Source organism: Thalassophryne amazonica, chromosome 15 (assembly GCF_902500255.1).
Source record: "Thalassophryne amazonica chromosome 15, fThaAma1.1, whole genome shotgun sequence".
NCBI classification, from domain to species: Eukaryota; Metazoa; Chordata; class Actinopteri; order Batrachoidiformes; family Batrachoididae; genus Thalassophryne; species Thalassophryne amazonica.
Window position 1 is genome coordinate 79,702,670 of NC_047117.1, and position 22,535 is coordinate 79,725,204.

The 22,535-nt window shown below is 40.3% G+C and overlaps 1 protein-coding gene across 1 annotated transcript in view; it reads right to left on the minus strand.

Annotated features, from left to right (window-relative positions):
• sorcs3 (sortilin related VPS10 domain containing receptor 3) overlaps positions 1-22,535 on the minus strand; it is a 646,076-nt gene that overhangs the window by 122,369 nt on the left and 501,172 nt on the right. The gene's annotated exons all lie outside the window — the stretch shown is intronic.

Genomic DNA, 22,535 nt, shown 5'->3' on the forward strand with positions numbered 1-22,535 from the left:
GTCCCACAGCCAGCAATTAATACCAGCGAAGCGTTTTCTGAGCAACATGAGGACGTTTTCTGCTGATCAGGCCTGAGCCTCTTACTCGCTATCAGAGTCTCCTGTGGAGTCTCGCTGCTGCCGCTGGCTCAAATGCTTGCTTTGCGTGGGCGACTCTATTAAACTTTAGAGAGTGTTCAGAATGAGCACTTTCTGAAACAGAGCCAAGTTCACGTTTCACTCACTGTTCACCAACTAGAGGTCCACAGATCCCAGATCAAACATCAGCCTTTAGTCAAAACATTATTTAACCTGACTGCGTCCCAAAGGTATGGTGGCCAAGAGAGGTCAGACCACTTCCAAATTAAGACATTAACACAATGGAACTGCTAGTTAAAAAAAAAAAAAAAAGGTTTCTGACTCGAGGACTTTAACTGACAGACCGCCGCTCAGTGCAGTGTGGTGACCTGTTATCTTTATTTTTACCTATTCGGCAGAGCTTATTAAATTTATTTATTTACTTTATTGATGAATGTACTCTTAATATAGATGTATTTTCGTGTTTTTATTTTACTATGTAATGCAACTGTAGAAGTTAGTAAAAGTCCTCTGGGTAGAGTCATTTTTTGTGCGTTGTGACTACTTCTGTTGTGGTGTCAAGCATTGCAAAGCATTCATGTTTTTGAATTTGCAGCACATACGTGATCATATTAAATTGTTCTGTAAGTTATTTGTGTTTTCTGTCTTTGCACGTGTGACATTTTTGAAGCAGCAACCTGTTGTTAAATGCTGTTTGCTTGTTTCTGCTACTGGCTTACAGTGAGGCAAATAAGTATTTGATCCACTGTTTTCCCACCTCCAAAGAATGGAGAGGTATGTAATTTTTATAATAGGTACACTTCAACTGTGAGAGACAGAACCTAGAAAAAAAAAAATCACAAAATCACATTGCATGATTTTTTAAATAATTAATTTATTTTGCATGGAATAAGTATTTGATCCATTTGAAAAACAGACCTTAATATCTGGTACAGAAACATTTGTTTGCAATTACAGAGCTCAAACGTTCCATGTAGTTCTTGACCAAGTTTGCACACTGCAGCAGGGATTTTTGGTCTACCCCTCCATATAGAAAGATCTTGTCCAGATTTTAACTGAGTTTCAACTCCCTCCAATTTTCTATTGAGTTCAGGTCTGGAGACTGGCCAGGCCACTCCAGGTCCTTAAAATGCTTCTTACGGAGCCCCTCCTTAGTTTCCCTGGCTGTGTGTTTGGGTCATTGTCATGCTGGAAGACCCAGCCATGACCCATCTTCAATGCTCTTACTGAGGGAAGGAGGTTGTTTGACAAAATCTCACGATACATGACCCCATCCATCCTCCCTTCAATATGGTGCAGTCGTCCTGTCCCCTTTGCAGAAAAGCACCCCCAAAAATTACATTTCCACCCCCATGCTTCACGGTTGGGATGGTTTGCTTGGGGTTGTCTCATCCTCCAAATACGGCGAGTGGAGTTGATGCCAAAAAGCTCTATTTTGGTCTCATCTGACACATGACCTTCTCCCATGCCTCCTCTGGATCATCCAGATGGTCACTGGGGAACTTCAAATGGGCCTGGACATGAGTGATTTTCTGATTTTTTTTTTAGATTCTGTCTCTCACAGTTGAAGTGTACCTACAATAAAAATTACAGACCTCTCCAGTCTTTGTAGGTTGGAAAACCTGCAAAATCAACAGTGGAACAATACTTATCTGCCTAACTGTAATTTGAAGAGTTTGTGTGGCGTCTCATGGCCACTGTACTAAAAGGCTTTCTCAGAGGTCTATACTAATGTGTCAAACTTAATACCAACCATAATATCTACTCTGAATGTGTGCATTATTGTGATCACAGGAGAAAAAATGTTATTTTGATGATGCAAGGCTGAGAACTCTGAACTGCAGAGAAAAAAAAGAATGAGGCATGTAAAATTGAGTGCTTCATACTAAAAGTATTTTAATGAAATATTGTTTACTCAGGTCATTTCTTTGGAATGGAAACATGATGCAGCCTGTGCATAACAGGGGTGATTAAAGCAGGTTTACTTTACAACCATACCAAACATGTATGCTGTTAAATAGGCTATACACACCAACACACACACACACAACATATATATATATATATATATAGTGTGTGTGTGTGTGTGTGTGTGTGTGCGTTCTCCACTCAGATTGCAGTAGCCAATCATAGATTAGCCTTTCTGTCCATCGTTTACCTGTATTTTGGCATGCTTGGCGCCAGAAACTTATGTTGGATCCAAAAAGGCTAGGACCAAAAGTTATATTGGATCGGTTCCCAATGACCAATAGCGTTAGAGCTTACTGCCAACAGCTAGCCAATCAGAGCGCGGCATACAATTATTCATGAGATGACATCACTAATGACGTCGCGGAGGTCAGAAACTTGCTGACAGACGCTGGCTGAAAAATGGCAACAAACATGTCAACAACAGCAGAAAATCGTCTGCCAGTGAGGTATGCCGAGTTCACAGAGGAGGAACTGGTGGAAATATTGAACTCCAAGGATGCCAAAAACACTAAGAAGGTAGACAAGCATGCTACTGACGTTTTAGAAGCATTCATATGTTGTTCACAACAAAATAAATTGATCTAATTTACTTGACTCTGTTGTTTGCTTAGTTTGGGAGAGGGGTGGAGAACATAATTTACGCCTCGTCCAATATAACTTTTCTTCATCCAATTTTTCTCTATGTTGGATCCTTACCATCCATTAATTGTATTATTATATATATATATATATTATATATATATATATATATATATGTTGCCGTGGTAGTCAGGAGGTTAAGACAATGGCAGCTACAACATGACGTCACATTTTTCGTATGTATTTCGAGAAAAAAAAAAACCCTGCCATATTTGTGCCGATACATTGATTTGAGGGTCAGACTTCTCTACAATTTTTGGTCTGAGCAGCAACAAACAACACAAAGTCTGTAGAATTAATGGAATTGTGTTGGTTGTATTCTCACCTCATCCAGATGCACTGCAAAGGTAACATTGCTGCCCATGTTGGCGGTAAGTTTGCCATTGTGGGTGGTCAGCAGGAGTCCTTTAGGAGGTCTGTTGGGACACTGCTGCTTCCTGGCTGTGTACATTTCTTTCACTCCTTTAGTGCAGTTGTTCAGCACCACTTTACGGTACCTATGGAGAGATACAACTTAGATTTGAGCATGTCTCTTTCAGTTTACTGTCATATGTCCTAGCTGAGTCAAATCTGTGTATTATTACCCCTTGGCTGATAACTAAAGTGGTATTGTCAACCTCTTGTCATTCATCCTCCTGCCTTTGTGTTTGTCAGTCTGTTCATGTCGTGACATAAACTCATTATCCTTTGAATGGACTTAAAAAGGCCAAGAGATTTTTTATATTTAGCTGCCAATGATGCATCTTTTGATGGACAAGGGCCTATTGAAGTTTGGTTACATTGACCTGGAGAAATAGGTCAACTGGGCTGAAGACTACAGAAACACAGTATCACCTAAACAAGCTGTGAGATGTTCATTATAGTAATGTTCATGGTGCATGGTGGAGTGGAGAAGACACTTTTGAAGATTGGTGACCATTACCTATTTCCCTGGGTCACTATTCATTCACCAGTCATGTTGTACATCATGTCAGCTGAGTTTTAAGTGCTAGATGTTATGTTATTGTATTCCCCTTTGTTCTACATGGGTGTGTCATTTAGGAACACTTTTGCCTGAACAGAGCCATGTGTTAGCAAACCGTTCTGTCTACAGCCTGACCATGTAAAAACAGGTCAGATGACAACTGACAACTGTGTCAAGGGCTCAGGCACCTTTGCAAAGCTGATTCACAGCCACAGCGGTAAAAGAAAATCTTTCCAAGACAAAGGTTGATGTCTGTCCCCAAGGTGTCATGGACATCAACTGAGATTCTGAGAAGTATTCACAGTGCTTCACGTTTTCCACATTTTGTTATGTTACAGCCTCATTCCAAAATGAATGAAATTCATGTTTCCTCAAAATTCTACACACAATACCCCATAATGACAATGTGAAAAAGGTTGTTTTTTGTTAGAATTTTGCAAGCTTGTGGCATTGTATTCAAGAAGACTTGAGGCTATAATTTCTGTCAAAGGTGCATCAACAAAGTATTGAGCAAAGGGTGTGAATGCTTATGTACATGTGATTTCTTTTTAATTGTTATTTTCAGTCAGTAGAATTTTGAGGGGGAAAAAAATTACTCCATTTTGGAACTAGAAGCACTCAGAGAGTGCAAACCTCCGCCAAGGCCATGGGGTCACTGACGCCATAACATCTACACGCCGTGGAATCATTGAATCTAAAAAAGTCTAACAATGATGTTTGCTTAGTAGTAAAAAAAGTTTCATCTACTGTGACTGGATAGCATGTATCCTTAACGCTTGGCATCACAGTTTATTGCAACTTGCACCTTTTCCAGAAGCTACTGTCATCTGAGCACTGATATTGATATTGCATGTGCTTATAGACAAAAAAAAATAAGAGACAAAATTCAATTTATTATTCAACTAAACTGCAAATATATGAATTTTTTAACATTTATGAAACACTTCTCTAAACAAGGCCATTCAGGGTTTTCACATATCCCATAATCCCTTGCGTGCCAGAGAGTCACTGCAGTTAAAACAAAATAGAGAATCCACACGATGACAATTGTAAATGAATATTATACTACAAAAATGTCATTTTTTTTAATGCTTTTCATCACGTTAATAAGAGACTGCTGCATGATACCCTGAAAACTTGCTAAGACAATTATAACAAAAAATCTGTGTCTGCTACATTTAACCTGCATGGAATTTAATAAGCGCAAACCGAATTTCAGACATATTATATATTAGTCTGGAAGAAAGAGGACAAACAGTGTTGTAAAGAACAATAATCAAGACGTTAAACAGCAAACTTCACTTTCCCCCAGAACGACATGATCAGGAAGCGAGCGTAGCTCACAGCAGCTCCCATTGAAAATAACAGAGAGGCAGCCTGTGATTCTGATGCAGTAACAACGTCTAAAAACCCAGAATATATTCACAAGAGTTTTAGGCACAATATAAAAACAGTTTTATGCTGCGATGTTAATTGTGTTGTCCGTGTGCAGCGGTTAAAGTGAAGCGTGATCAGAGCATCTCAATGCAGTTCTCAATGTTACTGAGATCTCGCAGCGCAGTGACCTCTCCGAAGTTTTGCGGGATTTGAAACCTGAAAAGCCTCAATAGGGTCACCGACCCTAAAGAGATTTCCTTGGCACAGTGATCTATTTTTTTTGTCTCTTTCTCCAGAATTGTATATTCATCATTAGATTATTCATATAAACAAAAATAAATTTAAGAAATATTACAATTTGAAAACAAATGCACCGAACGTGATGACAGCTGCAACTGCTTAATGCTAACTTTTAACATTGAAAATGCCATAGACATGCTAATGCGTTACCATCAGGATCCGGATCGTGATCCGGATCACCACTAAAATTTAATCACTTGTTCCTCTTGTCATTTCCAACCACTCCACAAAATTTCATCAAAATGCGTTCAAAACTTATTGAGTTATCCTGCTGACAGACAGACAAACAAACAAACAAACGTGACCGAAAACATAACCTCTTTGGCGGAGGTAATAACACTGTAACATAAGAAAATGTTGAAAAAGAGATGTGTTGTGAATACTCTCAGGATCCACTGCATTACAAAAATCTTAATGCAATGCAAAAGCTGTGCTTTTATTTTGAAATGCATAGCAACCATACCTTGGGTTGACAGTTGTTTTTATGCCTAATTGGTACAGGTAGTTATTTATACCCAAATAATTTTTCTGAAGCAATGTGTAGAGCATGGGCTTCTGTGAGATAGGTGTTACCCTACCAATATATAGACTGGGGGTCTTCAGCCTAACCGTGTGTCTTCTTGGGCAAGACACTGCATTCAAGTTGTCCCAGACTGCCCAGCTTTAGTAAATGGGTACACAATGTGGTTGGGGAGGTAACCCACAATGGACCGGCTTCCTTTTAGCTACAGTTGTAAACTCTCATCCGCTTCACACTACAGTATCTGGAGAGAGGCATGGGCTAATGACCCTCAGGACCAGCATAGGACTAAGTGCTTCTGCTTTTTTCAATGCAATAAGTAACCACAGTGTTGACATATGGTTGATACTATCTCTCATTGTAGAGCAGGTACGTACCAGTAGGTAGACATGGGTTGATTCTTGGCCATGATACCTGTCTGAGTCCTTTTGTTTAAACTGCTGTACCATATGAGTGTACATTTTCAAGTGAGCTCCTAAAATGTCAAATTATTCTCAGTTAAGACACTGTGATATCTACTGTCATGGAACTGCATAACCATTCAACTCATGCTGCCATTTGTCAGTAGGAGAGGCAGACAACCAGTCCATCCCAGCTTCTCAAAAGTAACCGTCTATCAGCCAGGTGAAGTGTGGTTGAGTCCGGTTGTCTGGATAACAAACATATTAGAATATTAATTCCAGTCTGCTCACCCTGTGCTGTTGAGGTAGTTCTGACCCTGGCTGCAGCTCCTTGAGATGGTGGAAGGATTAAACCAGAAGGCAGGCCTGCAGTTGCCGTCTCCACGCTCATATCCATAATCACTGTCAGACAACACAGCACCTGATCAATATCAGCTTACAAAAGGCAACACATTGCACATCCCTGTCTTATCTATCTCTTTATAACTGGTGACCAGGGCCTATCAGGCAGAGATGTGCTATTATCATGTATTGATTAAAGGCATTGCTGATGAATGTTCAATGGCGGTGCGGAGCACTGTGAAAGGAAACACACCTGGGGTAGGGATCTGCTTCACATCGCTGCGAGTGCATCCGACCACGAGTTATATCTCGCAAAGTAAGCTAAGCAAGTGGCCACTCTAATAATGGCCCTGACATTGATTTATCAATTAATTACTCTGCCAGTAAATAAACAAGTCTTTGGCTGAATACTTGAACCTGATTCAGTGTTTAAGACAGTGTGAACTATTCAATAAAACATATACCGGGAGCCGAGAGTGACAAAAGTGCACATTTTCAGGTTCAATAACTTTGCCAGAAATCAGCTTTTGAAGTGTGGATGCTAAATTTGGGGACAGAATTGGGGCTAATGTTGGTTTAATCTTTTTCAAAAGATGATATGCAATTAGCGCATTGTCTGTAATAACTAACTACTATTGTTCGCTTAGGATGGCAAATGATGGTTACACTATAGGCCTCCTAACACCTTTGTGGTTAGTTTGCTTTGAAGATCTTGGTCACATGGGTGAACTATGGCTCCACCTTCTATGCAGCCAGAAGGCTTCAAACGTACGGTGGGCAGGTTGATAGATAATGAAAGATTTCTTTGAAGTTTTAACTAGTTCAAATTCAAATTCCTAGAAAGATGTGCTATTTGACAGATTATGATCAGTCAGCTATTTATGGATAAACTTTTTTCCATGGGTCCATCTTAAAAGTGACTGTCTTTTTAGTAACACAAAATATGTGGTACTTTTTTTGAAAATAGAGTTCTTTTGGCTTCTCCCTTTTTCATTCAGGGTTACCACAGCAGGTCTGAGATGGATCTACATGTTGATTTTATGCCGGATGCCCTTCCTGATGTAACTCCTCATTACATGGAGATTGGAAACAAGTGGTCTTGAACCTTCAAACTTCTGTTATCAAAACAAGTGCACTGACTGCTTGGCCACCACACTGCCAATAGTACTTCTTTTGAAACATTTATAAAACTGTTTTTATATCAAACAAAATCTCAAATCTTGAATTCATATTACAAATATTGTGTCTTTAAAATGTTCTCACTGCTTCACTAAATATTCTTTAATTACTGTTAAGATCATAGCCACTTGTTCAAAATAATTTAAAAAAAGGTTCGAAACAGGTCTGAAAATTGTCATGGGATATTCCACATGATAAGCAGTTTCACTTTCTAAAATACTAAAATTAGACTGAGTTGTATTTTCAAATAAAAATGAACCAAACATGATGAAAACATTTTGAAACTTTACAAGTTACAGTCATCATTAATAAAAAAAAAAAAAAAAACATACATATTTGAATAAGTTCGTGACATAAACGTCCACTTAAGAAGTCACATGTAGCATTGTCACTGTTAAGGTTCAACAATCAGCTGATTTTTTCTGAGATGTTTTCAACTGTCAAAATGTGTCACATGTTGCACAAAGAAAGTATGTTGAAGCATATAAAATATATGAAGCCACTGCAGTGGGGCACTGTTCAGCTAATCCGATAACCGCTAATTATCAAAGCTAATGTTTTTGTTAGCGGATTAACTTTTCAAATAAGTTTGAAAACCATCATTGGACCAATTATCTTCCGATGAATTTAGTTCCGATAACTTTCAGTCCACTAACATTTTTTTTTTGCTGGTAAAGTGAGCAAAGTTTAACAGTCAAAAAAAATCAAACAAAATAGTTTAATCCCTGTCGTGTGTAGATCAGTGGTTTATGGCATGGAAATAGAGACCTGGAATGAATGTCACATGACTAGCAGCGTGCTGCACGGCGGCCATTATTAAGGGTAGAGAGCGCGCCTTGAGCCAGTTAAGGCACCCGTTAAACAGAACCAAAATTAGGGGAAAAAAGGCAGCCAGTGCTTCACCATCAAATGCACCAACTACAAAAACAAATTCTCAAGTAATAAATGAACTGTACAATAGCCTTAATGTAATTATGTAAAATAAATGTCTGTTTTAAAGTCGTTATGTCACAATTTAATATTGATATACTGAGACTATAACTCAATGCCATAAGTTCTTTTCATTAAGCTGCGTTCACATGCATACAAATATGGAAACAAAAATGCATGCAATTTTAACAGTGTGGTTGGGGGGATGGAGGAGGTACTTTTTACCCTGACTGAGGGTCAAAAGTCAAAAATTCTGAATGGCTTTATATCAACTTGTAATAAAATGTTAGTAAAAATCATATATATGTTGTTGTCATTAGGTCAGAATCAGGTCGTCTGCAAGTGATTTAGCACCAGGTTCTCCACAAACATGAGTTGTGTGGGAGGAGAGGGGCGGCCTCATATCCGGCCGTGCCCCAGTCCAGTCACGAGCGACTCTGTTCACCGGGGAGGCCCAGCTATCAGGGGCCAACCGAAAATCCACGGCGCTTCGGTATCGCTTCGTCTAGGCAGGATTTTGCTGCATCTTGGCCAGGGCTCCCTTGAAAAAGAGGTTTTTAATCTCAATGGGACTTCCCTGATAAAATAAAGGTTAAATGGAAAAAAAAAATACTAGCAATAATATTACAGTGGAAAAAGCAGCAAGGTAATGAGCACAATGGCACGGCATACTTCAGATTTATAGTTTAATACGTAAGGATTGTTATCCAGGCATGTATGGTTCATTAGAGCTTTTAATCAGCTTGAATACAACTTACAAGGCCTCATTATAAAAATCCATCGAGCATTATGATGACAGGAAAAAAAACATCACAGTAAATGACACAGAATGGCATATTTTCCCCAAATTTCCACACTTTACATAAAACATTTTTTTTCTACCCAGACATGTATGGGTTCATTAGGAAAGATCAATTAACGGAGCTTTAAAACAAGCCTACTGTTTATTAAAATCTGTTAACAAATAGCAACAATAGAGCGAGGAAAAGCAGCACAGTTTGTCATAATTTCTCCAAATTTCTGCATTTTACATAAAAGTTTTTTTTCTCCCACACATGCATAGGTCCATTGGAAAGAGCTTTCAAAGGGCTTTAAAACAACCCTACATTTATTAAAATCCGTTAAGAAAATAGCGACGCTAGTGCTAGTAATGGCGCCTTACTGTCCTGAGCGATGCTAATAGATTGAGGCGGCGCACGTCCATTCCAGGTTCTATATTTCCATAGCTATGGCAGACTGGCTGTTGCATACTGATGACTCATCATTAAGCGCAAGACGTAATGGCCGGTCGACAGGGAGCATTGTGGGTAGTGTAGTTCAGGTTCACTTTGTGTCTGCTTGACACAAACAAACTGACTAATTTTAACATTGTTTTATTTTATTTCTTTGTGATACGTTATAATTTATTGCCAAGACTCGGTGGGAGAGAGGAGATCTCACGGCGCAGCTGTGAGGGACTTTTCTTCACTATTTACACATTGTTTTTGGATAATCAGGATGCTTTATGTGGAATATTTTCTTCAGAATTTAATGAATCCCACTGAAACTAATAGGTAAGAATTTATACGAGGTCTATTAGAAAAGTATCCGACCTTATTATTTTTTCAAAAAACCATATGGATTTGAATCTCGTGTGATTACATCAGACATGCTTGAACCCTCGTGGGCATGCAAGAGTTTTTTCACGCCTGTCGGTTACGTCATTTGCCTGTGGGCAGTCTTTGAGTGAGGAGTGGCCTACCCTGTCGTCGTTTTTTCATTGTTTAGGAATGGCTCAGAGACTGCTGCTTTGTTTGATCAAAATTTTTTCAAAACTGTAAAGCACAACTGAATGGACACCATTCGATAAATTCAGCTGGTTTTCGGTAAAAATTTTAACGGCTGATGAGAGATTTTGGTCTGGTAGAGTCGCCGTAAGGACGGCCCACGGCACCTGACGGCGATCTGTGCTTCGAGGCGGCAGCGTCTCACCGTTTCAAGTTGAAAACTTCCACATTTCAGGCTCTGTTGATCCAGGAAGTCGTCAGAGAACAGAGAACTTTCAGAAGAAGTCGGCATGAGGAGTTTTATTCGGACATTCCATTGTTAACGGACATTTTGTAATGAAAGAACGTGCGGGCAGAGTCGCATGTCGGGCCGGACCCGACCGCGGGGGGGTCGCGACAGGAAAAACACCTCCATTGGAAACCTTAACGGACAAGTTGGAACATGCCCAAGCTGTTAAACAATTTCTCAGTTACTCACTTGTTGAAAGCCATCAAAAGCCGCCTGAATTTTACAAATGGTTTTCAACACGGTGTTTTTCCTGTTGCGGCGCACACAGATTTGCCGAGTCGTCACGGAAACTACTCGGCGAATTTGCACGCACGTCTTTCATTAAAAAATGTCCTTAAACAGTGGAATGTCCGCATAAAGTCCTCATGCCGGCCTCTTCTGAATCTTCTCTGTTCTCTCACGACGTCCTGGGTGAATTAACCCTTAAATTAGGATGTTTTCAGGTCGACGACGGTGCCTGGAAGCGCTGCACGATGTCCCGCTCCGTGGGAAGTCCTTACACCGACAGAAACACCCCATAATCTCTCATCAGCCGTTAAACTTTTCACAGAAAACCATCTTAATTTCTCGAATAGTGTCCACTCGGATATTCCTCACAGGTCCAGAAAAAATTTGATAAAGCAACGCGCGCCGTCTCGAACAGCGTGTGAACAAAGGAATTCAGCCGAGAGGGCGGGACCACATCTCACTCAAGGCCTGCCCACAGGGAAATGACGTCACCGACACGCGTGAAAAAACTCACGCATGCGCACGAGGGTTCAAGCATGATTGGTGTAATCGCACGTCATTCAAATCCATATAGTTAAAAAAAAATAATGGGGTCGGTTTATTATCTAATAGACCACGTATTTACTACCAATCAATGCATCAATAGACGTATTTCGGTTGTTTAAGCCGCAGGGTTCAAAGTGTGTGAAAAACAGCAGCAGCTTTTATTTCGTAAATGACAGGGTATATAACACCGAGATAAATTGTGACTTTTAATACTGTGTTTAACTTCTTTTGAAAGATGATGACAGTGTTTGGGGCTTATTTTTTTCATTCATTGATTCACTTTTCGTGCTTTCTTTTTGTGTTTGTGATCCTTGAATTACCCAGCAGCAAAGTGAAACTGGTTTATCAGAAGCCACAGTTATCAGTTATCTGTACTAAAGATACTTTTGTAGCAGTTATCGGTTGAGCGTCATAAAAGATAAATTTTCAGTTATCGGATTAAATGGTTATCGAAGCTAATTTTTGGGTTAGCTGTGCCACCACTGAGCCACTGCTACTGGGCTGCTAAAAGTAGTAATTTTTCACCATCTGTATTTGTGTGCACTTTGGATACTGGCCACATGGGGGAACTATGGCACCACCTTTTATGTAGTTCAGGAGGCTTCAAACTACAGAAGGTGACTGCTAATGGTAATATTATACAGATGAGAAAGATTTGTGTCGGATTGGGCCAGGTCAGGGCGTTGAACCCTTATTTTTACCCTTTCGTGGGTTCCCGTCTGCTGTGCCTTTGATTATAGTATTATTTCATCATGTGATTTTCTGTCATGTTTTTTCTTGCCACTTTATCTTATGATTCACTAGGTATTTCATTTTCATCATATTGGTTATTTTCTGTTTTTGTCACTTTGTTTCTTTGTACTTTTTACTTTGGCCTTCACTCTGTTCTAGTTTTCAGTCATTGTTTAGTTATCTCTTGTCTTCTTGGTTATAATATTTGTTGTACTGTTATGTCAGGATTTGTTTGGTTATTGTTTGTTCTCTGCTTCTTCTTATGGTTGGTATTACTGCCTAGTTTTCTTTAGTCAGTTTTTGTTTAATGTCATTTTAGTATTTTGCTCCGTCTTGTATTCTAGTCCATGTTGCCAGTTCTTGTTTAGTCTAGTCCATGTTCCTGTTTGACTCTTATTCAGTTGTAGCTCAGTTTGTTTTTGCCTCTTGTTCCTTCTTCACATCCTGCACCTGCTTTCATGTCCTTGTCTCACGCCGTTATTTATGTTCACTTCACATCCTGCACCTGTCATGTTTTTCTTTCACTTTAACTCTGTCTGCTTTGTCTTCTTTCACTCACGCTCTGTGTACCTGTTCACATATCTTTGTCTTTTCTTCACTCCACCTTGTGTTGTCCTCCCTCACTGTCTTGCACAATGAAGTATCTTCGTTCACTAGCCACGCCTCCTTCTTGATTGTTCCTCACATGCACCTAGTAACTCCTGTCCTATTTAGTCTCCACCCAGCCACCACACCCTTGCTCGTTTGTTGTCTTTGTACACTCACCAGCGCTCTGTCTAGTCCTGTTTTGCCGTGTATCCAGATCCTGCCTTGTGTTTTTTGACTGCGCCTTTTGCCTTGCCCATGATGTCTGTGTCTGCTCGTGCCTTGAACCCTGCTTGCCCATGACTGCGTTTTTGCCTGACCCTGTTTGTGCTTCTGCCTCGCCGACTGATCACCTGTGTACCGAACCAGAGCCTGAATTAAAGACCATGAGTACTTCTACATCCAGTAGTCCGAGAGTTTGCATTTTGGGTCCAAACACTTCGGGTGCCTGGCACCTGCCGGGCATGACAATTTGTGTGAATTACTGGATATCCAGATGGGGTTGTAATGCAATTTATATAAGACATTGTTTCATTTCGGTACAAGAAAAGAAAGAGAAAAACCTTTCAGTACAAAATAAAACGATGTCTGATTTCGAACCAAAAGGTTGCATGTTGAAGCATTGTGACAGTGACATGGCATATTTGTCTACTGACAAGCTACAAAAAAGAAAATGCAAATTTTTATTAACCTTCTCGTATGTGATATGCATTATCAGTTCATATTATCATATACTGCACAGTCACACAAATTTGTAAGCACCAACAGATGTTGTCATATGTGAATAATATCAAAAGGCAGATCATAAAACATTATATGGAGCCAGGGATGCATTTCAAATTCATTTAAAGTGTTTGCATCTGCACATCATAATTGCAGATGTGCAAAATCATTACTTTCAAAACATTTAACATGATCCATATAAATGCATTATGCTAGAGTAATACTTCTGTTCCCCGTAACCACAAAAAAAGGTCAACTGTTGGGATTTGCATACAAATTGAAAATATTTACACCAATCAGATCATCTCAATAGAATTACAAGCATAGCAAATATCCAGAAAGACGCTGGGGAGACAGACATTAAGAGCAAATTAAGTAAAATGATCCTATGCTTATTCAGATTATCGGAAAACACACAGCAAATGGGGTAAATTAATGCGACACATAACAGCATATGTAATAAAATCCACTTAGCTGGCTGCAAAGTGGCCTACAGGATAAACGTGCAAATTGTGTTTATCAGAGTAGGGTCATTCACCCAGAGTGTGGAAGAAGATCAGAAGATGATCACACACTCTGCTAAGGGACATTTAAACCCATTTAAAATGTTAATCCCCTGCTTTTGTGTGTGAACATCAGTGACCATGTCGTTGATGCAATTTCAATCCCAAGAACATAAAATTATGGGAATTGTGAGATGAATCTGGGAATTTTGCAACTCTTGACTTTCCAAACCTGATATTAAAAAAACTCAGCTCAAGTACTTTTTTATTTGAGTTACATAGCGTCACAAAGGTTGGAGGTTTCATGAGTATAGATGTCCTCTCATAAGGGGGCTGTGACCACCTCCTTGGAATCCCCCAGAACTACACCAAACCTACCTTTTTGTTTGTCTTTTGTTTTAGGGAAGGGGGGGTCATTACACAACTCCAAACACAAACAGGAAAATAAATAAATGGTAATGGACTGCATTTATATCGCGCTTTTCCATCTGCATCAGACGCTCAAAGCGCTTTACACATCTGTGCCTTACATAAACCCCGATGTCAGGCTACTGCCATGCAAGGCGCCACTACACACCGGGAGCAACTAGAGGATTAAGGACCTTGCCCAAGGGCCCTTAGTGATTTTCCTTTCAGGCTGGGATTTGAACCGAGGATCCTCTGCAATCTACACCAAACTTGGTATGGTGACTGGGGGCACCAAGGGGGAAGACTTTGGGGCCCTTAAGTTGAAAGCGCAGGTGCGAACACACACACACACACACACACACACAACACACACACACACACACACACACACACACACACACACACACACACACACCGTCAGCCTTATATAGGGTTTTGATTGATTACGTCAAAACTACTTCATAGATTCTCACCAAATTTTCACCACAATACATATTAGGCCATGGAAGACTCCAATAAATTTTGGAGGTGATCCGGATCTGAATCCGGATTCTGGATCGCGATTACACTTTATATAGGCTTTGAAGGATTACATCAAAACTACTTCACGGATTCTCACCAAATTTGCACAACAGATAGATATTAGTACACGGAATACTCTCTTGAATTTTGGAGGTGATCCAGATCCAATCCGGATTCTGGATCAAGATTCACTTGTATAGGCTTTGAATGATTACTTCAAAACTACTTCACGGATTCTCACCAAATTTTCATGACAGGTAGATATTAGGGCATGAAAGACTCCACTGAAAATCTGCACCACAGATAGAATGAATGAATGAATTGAATGAATTTCTTCAGCACAGAGATTCACAATAACAAAAACTGATAAATAAGAGAATTCAACAGATATTAGGGCATGGAGGACTCCACTGAATTTTGGATCCAGATTGGTGGACCGGGGTAACTCAGCTAGTATATATACATATACAAATTTGGGTGTGGGAGGAGCTTGGAGAGGCTGTGGAGAATGACTTTTGCTCAACCTCAAAGCAGTTCTGCCAAACTCTCAGGCGCCACGGGAAACATAGGCAGTTCTGAGCCCAAGCTGTGTTCAAGAAGGAAGGGAGAGCTGCTAAACTGAACTGAGGATATCGTCAGATGGTGTGAAGAACACTCCTTGTCTGGATGAGAATCGTCCTGGGGTGCTGAAGTCTCTGGATTTGTTGGGCTGTCATGGCTCACACACTAATACAATGACACATGGAAGTTTGGGACAGTACCTCTGGACTGGAAAACATGGGTGTTAGCCCCATCTTTTAAAAAAAGGGGAGCACAGAGAGTTTTCAAATATAGAGGAACCACACTCCCTAGTAAAGCCTCCCTCGTAAAGCCTATGCCTGGGTACTATAGAGGAGACTTAGAATGTTAGTTGAACCTCAGATTCTAGAGGAACAATGCAGGTTCTGTCTTAGCTGTGGAACCGTGTACCAGCTCTTATCCTCTCAAAGCTAGTAGAAAGGTCTTGGGACTATGACCAACCAGACTACATGTGTTTTGTGGACTTGGAACAGCTTGGAACAACGTGTGAACTAATCTCCATACAACCAAAGTAGGAACTGTGTCCGAAATTCTCAGCACTATATGGACTCCACCAGGGCTGCCCCTTGTCACCCCTCCTGTTCATGATGTACATAGATGGAATTTGAAGGTGCAGTCAGGGACCGGAGGGTGTCCAGTTTGGTGAACTCTGAATTGCATCTGTGCTTTTTGAGGATGATGTGGTTCTGTGGGCTTCATCAGGCAGTGACCTCCAATGTGCACTGAGAAAATATGAGGCAGAGTGTGAAGTGACTGGGATGAGAATCAGCACCTCCAAATCTAAGACCATGGCCATCTGATAGAAAAGGGTGGCTTCTCTTCTCTGGGTCTTAGCGTCTTGTTCACAACTGGGGGTAAGTTGCAGCGTGACATCGATGGACAAATTGGGACAGCATCTGATGTTTTACAGACACTTTATGGGAGCATTGTGGTGGAGAAAGAGCTGAACCACTTTCAACCTATGTTCATAAACTTACTTCTACTACTTCATAAACTGAAACAATAAGGTTGAGGATAGAAAATGAGATTCCTCCAGTCAGGTATCTGGGCATACTACACTCTTAGACAGGGTGAGAACCTCAATTACCCTGGAGGAACTTGGAGTAGAGCAGCTGCTTCTTCATTTCAAATGGAGCCAGCTGGGATGGTTTGGGCATCTAGTAAGGAAGCCCCTGGTGGTCTCCCTAGGGAGGGCTTCCAGGCAAATCCACGTGGAGGGATTACATTTCTTAGCTGGCTTGTGAATACCTCGAGATCCCCACAGAACAGTTAGAAAGACTTGGCTGAGCATAGAGAAGTCTGGAATGAGCTGCTTGGTCTACTGCTACTGCAATCCAGACCCAGATAAGTGGCACAAAATGAATGAATGAGGTGGTGGTCCTATGGCATCTATACTACAACCCCTGGCAAAAATTATGGAATCACCGGCCTCGGAGGATGTTCATTCAGTTGTTTAATTTTGTAGAAAAAAGCAGATCACAGACATGACACAAAACTAAAGACATTTCAAATGGCAACTTTCTGGATTAAGAAACACTATAAGAAATCAGGAAAAAAAATTGTGGCAGTCAGTAACGGTTACTTTTTAAGACCAAGCAGAGGGAAAAAACTATGGACTCACTCAATTCTGAGGAAAAAATTATGGAATCATGAAAACAAAAGAACGCTCCAACACATCACTAGTATTTTGTTGCACCACCTCTGGCTTTTATAACAGCTTGCAGTCTCTGAGGCATGGACTTAATGAGTGACAAAACAGTACTCTTCATCAATCTGGCTCCAACTTTCTCTGATTGCTGTTGCCAGATCAGCTTTGCAGGTTGGAGCCTTGTCATGGACCATTTTCTTCAACTCCACCAAAGATTTTCAATGGATTAAGATCCGGACTGTTTGCAGGCCATGACATTGACCCTATGTGTCTTTTTGCAAGGAATGTTTTCACAGTTTTTGCTCTATGGCAAGATGCATTATCATCTTGAAAATGATTTCATCATCCCCAAACATCCTTTCAAGTGATGGGATAAGAAAAGTGTCCAAAATATCAACGTAAACTTGTGCATTTATTGATGATGTAATGACAGCCATCTCCCCAGTGCCTTTACCTGACATGCAGCCCCATATCATCAATGACTGTGGAAATTTACATGTTCTCTTCAGGCAGTCATCTTTATAAATCTCATTGGAACAGCACCAAACAAAAGTTCCAGCATCATCACCTTGCCCAATGCAGATTTGAGATTCATCACTGAATATGACTTTCATCCAGTCATCCACAGTCCACGATTGCTTTTCCTTAGCCCATTGTAACCTTGTTTTTTTCTGTTTAGGTGTTAATGATGGCTTTCGTTTAGCTTTTCTGCATGTAAATCCCATTTCCTTTAGGCGGTTTCTTACAGTTCGGTCACAGACGTTGACTCCAGTTTCCTCCCATTCGTTCCTCATTTGTTTTGTTGTGCATTTTTGATTTTTCAGACATATTGCTTTAAGTTTTCTGTCTTGACGCTTTGATGTCTTCCTTGGTCTACCAGTATGTTTGCCTTTAACAACCTTCCCATGTTGTTTGTATTTGGTCCAGAGTTTAGACACAGCTGACTGTGAACAACCAACATCTTTTGCAACATTGCGTGATGATTTACCCTCTTTTAAGAGTTTGATAATCCTCTCCTTTGTTTCAATTGACATCTCTCGTGTTGGAGCCATGATTCATGTCAGTCCACTTGGTGCAACAGCTCTCCAAGGTGTGATCACTCTTTTTAGATGCAGACTAACGAGCAGATCTGATTTGATGCAGGTGTTAGTTTTGGGGATGAAAATGTACAGGGTGATTCCATAATTTATTCCTCAGAATTGAGTGAGTCCATATATTTTTCCCTCTGCTTGGTCTAAAAAAGTAACTGTTACTGACTGCCACAATTATTTTTCCTGATTTCTTATAGTGTTTCTTAAAGCCAGAAAGTTGCCATTTGAAATGACTTTAGTTTTGTGTCATGTCTGTGATCTGCTTTTTTTCTACAAAATTAAACAACTGAATGAACATCCTCCGAGGCCGGTGATTCCATAATTATTGCCAGGGGTTGTATATCTGTTGCATCACAAAGGAAGATGCTCAGGGCTCAGTGCTTCTTCATCTCTTTCGTGAGCTAATCTGGTGACAACACTTTGTAAGATACAATATTATTTGAAGATGTTGGTTTTTACAAAACTCAAAATAGTGGGGCGGCATAGCAAAACAATTGTTCATTTTGTAATAAAAGCATGGAATTTGGCACACATATTCTAAATTAACTAATGTTTATTTTCAGATATGGAGCTATCCTGGAGCTGACCTCTAATGAGCTACAGGGTCAATAAAGAATTACACAGGAGTCAAAATTTAAAAATGCTCCAATCATGTTGAAAACTATACCACATTATTTCTCTGATCATAACAATTCGAAAAAGATATAGTTTGGACTATCTATGACTGGAATGTTCTGGAAATATGGGGTAAAAACTAATGGATAGTTTAAACTCAGTGCTCAAACTACACTCGACAGGATTGCACCACCTGTGTTAAAACCACGCTCCCCCAAATCACAGTCACCTTGGTTCAATGATTATCTGCGTGACCTCAAGCATAAAGCAAGAGGTCTAGAACGGAAATGGCATCATCCAAAATTAGAAGTATTTCACCTTGCATGCCGCGATGCTATCTTAGACTATAAGCATGCATTATTGGCTACAAAGCGGACTTACTACTCTGATTTGACCAACAAAAATAAGCATAACTCAAAGTTCTTGTTCGACACGGTGGCAACACTTATGCATGGACAACCACCTATAGTTTGCTCTCCTTTTACAGGACAAGATTTCCTGGATTTCTTTGGAAAGAAAATAGAAGACATTAGGTTAAACATATCCCAGCATGCCTAACCCAGCCACTACACCCTGCTATTGAGGTGGGCGCCACTACTGAGGTAATTACCTAGATTTACAGAATTTGATAGTATCTCACTAGGCATGCTGACAAAACTCGTAATGTCAACAAAAGCACAACCTGTTTATTTGATCCTATACCAACAAAACTGTTTAAGGACCTGTGGCCCACTCTTGGGCCGACTGTGCTGGAAATTATTAATCTTTCTTTAACTTCTGGATCTGTTTCCTAAATGTTTCAAATATGCAGTGATGAAACCATTACTTAAGAACCTAATCTTGACCCTAGTGTATTGACAAACTATCAGCCGATATCAAATCTATCATTTTTCTCTAAAATTCTGGAAAAAGTGTGTGTCACGGCAGCTCGTAGACTATCTTCCTGAGAATAATCTCTTTGAGCCACTGCAGTCTGCTTTTAGAAATATTATTCCACAGAGACAGCTCTCACTAAAGTGGTGAATGATCTTCTGTTTACAATGGATTCAGACACCACTATGGTTCTGTTGCTGTTAGATCTCAGTGCTGCATTGATACAGTGGATCATCATATTCTACTTGATAGGCTGGAAAATCATTTTGGGATTACTGGGAGTGCCCTTGCATGGCTGACATCATACTTGACCAGTCGTTCTCACTGTGTTTTGTACAGTAACACTACCTCTACCTTAGTGACATGAAATTTGGGGTTCCACAGGGGTCTGTCTTAGGCCCCCTGCTTTTCTCCCTTTATATAGCACCCCTTGGGCACATATTGTGGCATTTTGGGATTACCTTTCACTGCTATGCAGATGATACTCAGTTGTACATGCCGATAACTGCTGGTAATCTTGTTCACATAAAATCCTTAGAAGATTGCCTTGCAGCAGTGAGAAGTTGGATGTCTAGAAACTTCCTACTTTTAAACTCTGATAAGACTGAAATGATGGTTCTTGGTCCAGTGAGACATCGGCATCAATTTGACCAGTTAACGCTCAGCCTCGGCTCGTGTGTCATACATCACACTGACAAAGTGAGGAACCTTGAGGTAATTTTTGATCCTTCGTTGTCCTTTGGCCTCCACATTAGAAATATTACTAGGACTGCTTTCTTCCACCTGCGAAATATAGCGAAGATTCATCCCCTCCTGTCTATGGCTGATGCTGAGACCCTGATCCATGCATTATCTCTTCTAGACTGGACTACTGCAATGTTCTATTTTCTGGTCTAGCATTAGGGGTCTCCAATTGGTTCAAAATGCTGCAGCCAGACTTTTGACACGAAGCAGAAAGTTCGACCACATTACACCTATTTTGGCATCCCTTCACTGGCTTTCTGTCCCAGTGAGATCAGATTTTAAGGTTCTGCTACTAACCTATAAAATTATTCATGGACTGGCACCTCCCTACCTAGCTAACCTAATTAAACCTTACGTACCGGCCCGGGCTCTACGTTCTCAGGGTGCAGGACTACTGTGTGTCCCTAAGGTGAATAAGAAGTCTGCGGGTCACAGAGCTTTCTCTTATTGTGCCCCTGTTCTGTGGAATGATCTCCGTGTCAATAAAACAGTCAGATTCTGTGGAGATTTTCAAGTCCAGACTTAAGACGCACTTATTTTCCCTTTCATATGGCTAGCATACTGGTACAGTTTTGTTTTACGCTTTTTACTCTTTAATTAATTTATTAGTAATTGGAGCGGGTTGCGGCCTCAACTTACCTAAATTCTGGGTCTTTTAGTGAAGTTTAGGGCTAGTGGCCGGCGATCACCTTAGTACTTCTCTGTTTTTCTTGTTTAATGCTGGCAAATTATACAGTATTTTTTGTCTTTCTGATGCCTGATTCTGTTTTTTCTCTCTGTTTAAGGTGCAGCTCCATCCAGAGATGGGAGTTGTATTCGTGTTGGCGATCCTCCTGTCCTGTGCGCCAATAGCATTTCTTGTATATTCGTCCGTGAATTGTTCTGTGAATTGTTCTCTAATTTATGTTTTGTAGCATGGCCCAAGCAGAGGGACACCCCTTTGAGTCTGGTCTGCTTGAGGTTTCTTCCTCAGAGGGAGTTTTTCCTTACCACTGTTGCTCTGGGGGTTGGTAAGGTTAGACCTTACCTGTGTGAAGCGCTTTGAGGCAACTCTGTTGTGACTTGGCGCTATATAAATTAAAATAAATTGAAATTGAAATTAAAAATGGTATAAATGGTGACAAAGGTCAGTTTTAGTTTTAGAGGGGCCAAAAGTTAAAGTTGTCCAATTTTGGCAAAAAGTGATTGTTGGAGTTATTCTGTAGATACACTGTTTTATTTTATCATGCATGTTTTGTGTTCTCTGCTCTGGTAGAATGTAGTTCTCTCTGCTCTGATAAAGTGTATTGTCCTGATGTGATGGGTGAAGGTTACTTAAGATATGTGACATGACGTGTTTCTGCAAGTTGTGGTATCTCTGTGTGCACGCTAAGCTCTTTTTCAGGACATGTGAAGATGACCCAGGCAGGATGCAGCCGTAAGCGGAGCAGTGAGATAAAGAATAGAGAATTGAATGTTCCAACCACAGTGTGATTATGATACATTAGTCCTTGTGTCAGAAGAAGTGTGATTAATCGTTAGATGTCTTAAACACATCTTAATCGAGCCCAAGATTAAAAAGGTTCTGAACGTCCTGAATGTATTGTGCAATCAGCAGTTCTGCGGCAACAGCTCACGCGCTATCACTCTTCCCCTCAGGAGCTGTACCGCCCATGTATGTAGGGAAGTCCTAAATAAAAAGAGCGGGAGCGCAGGCCAGACTTTAGTGTAGCTTTGGTGTACAGCCTGACTGCACTCCTCGCGAGCTTAAAATTGAATTCTATCTCTCACTTGTTTTATTGCCTGGTTGTCTCTTCCTCTTATCAAAGATACAGTATTCTAAACCCGACAGTGATGCAAATTATTGGTTTAAATAACAGGATTAATAAATGGAATAGTTTTGACTGTGCTGAATGCTTTGTCTCCAAAGTAAAGGTTCAAACAAGGTTGACATCCATTGGATTCTATGACATATGACAACTAAGCATGACAGATGGTGCAAA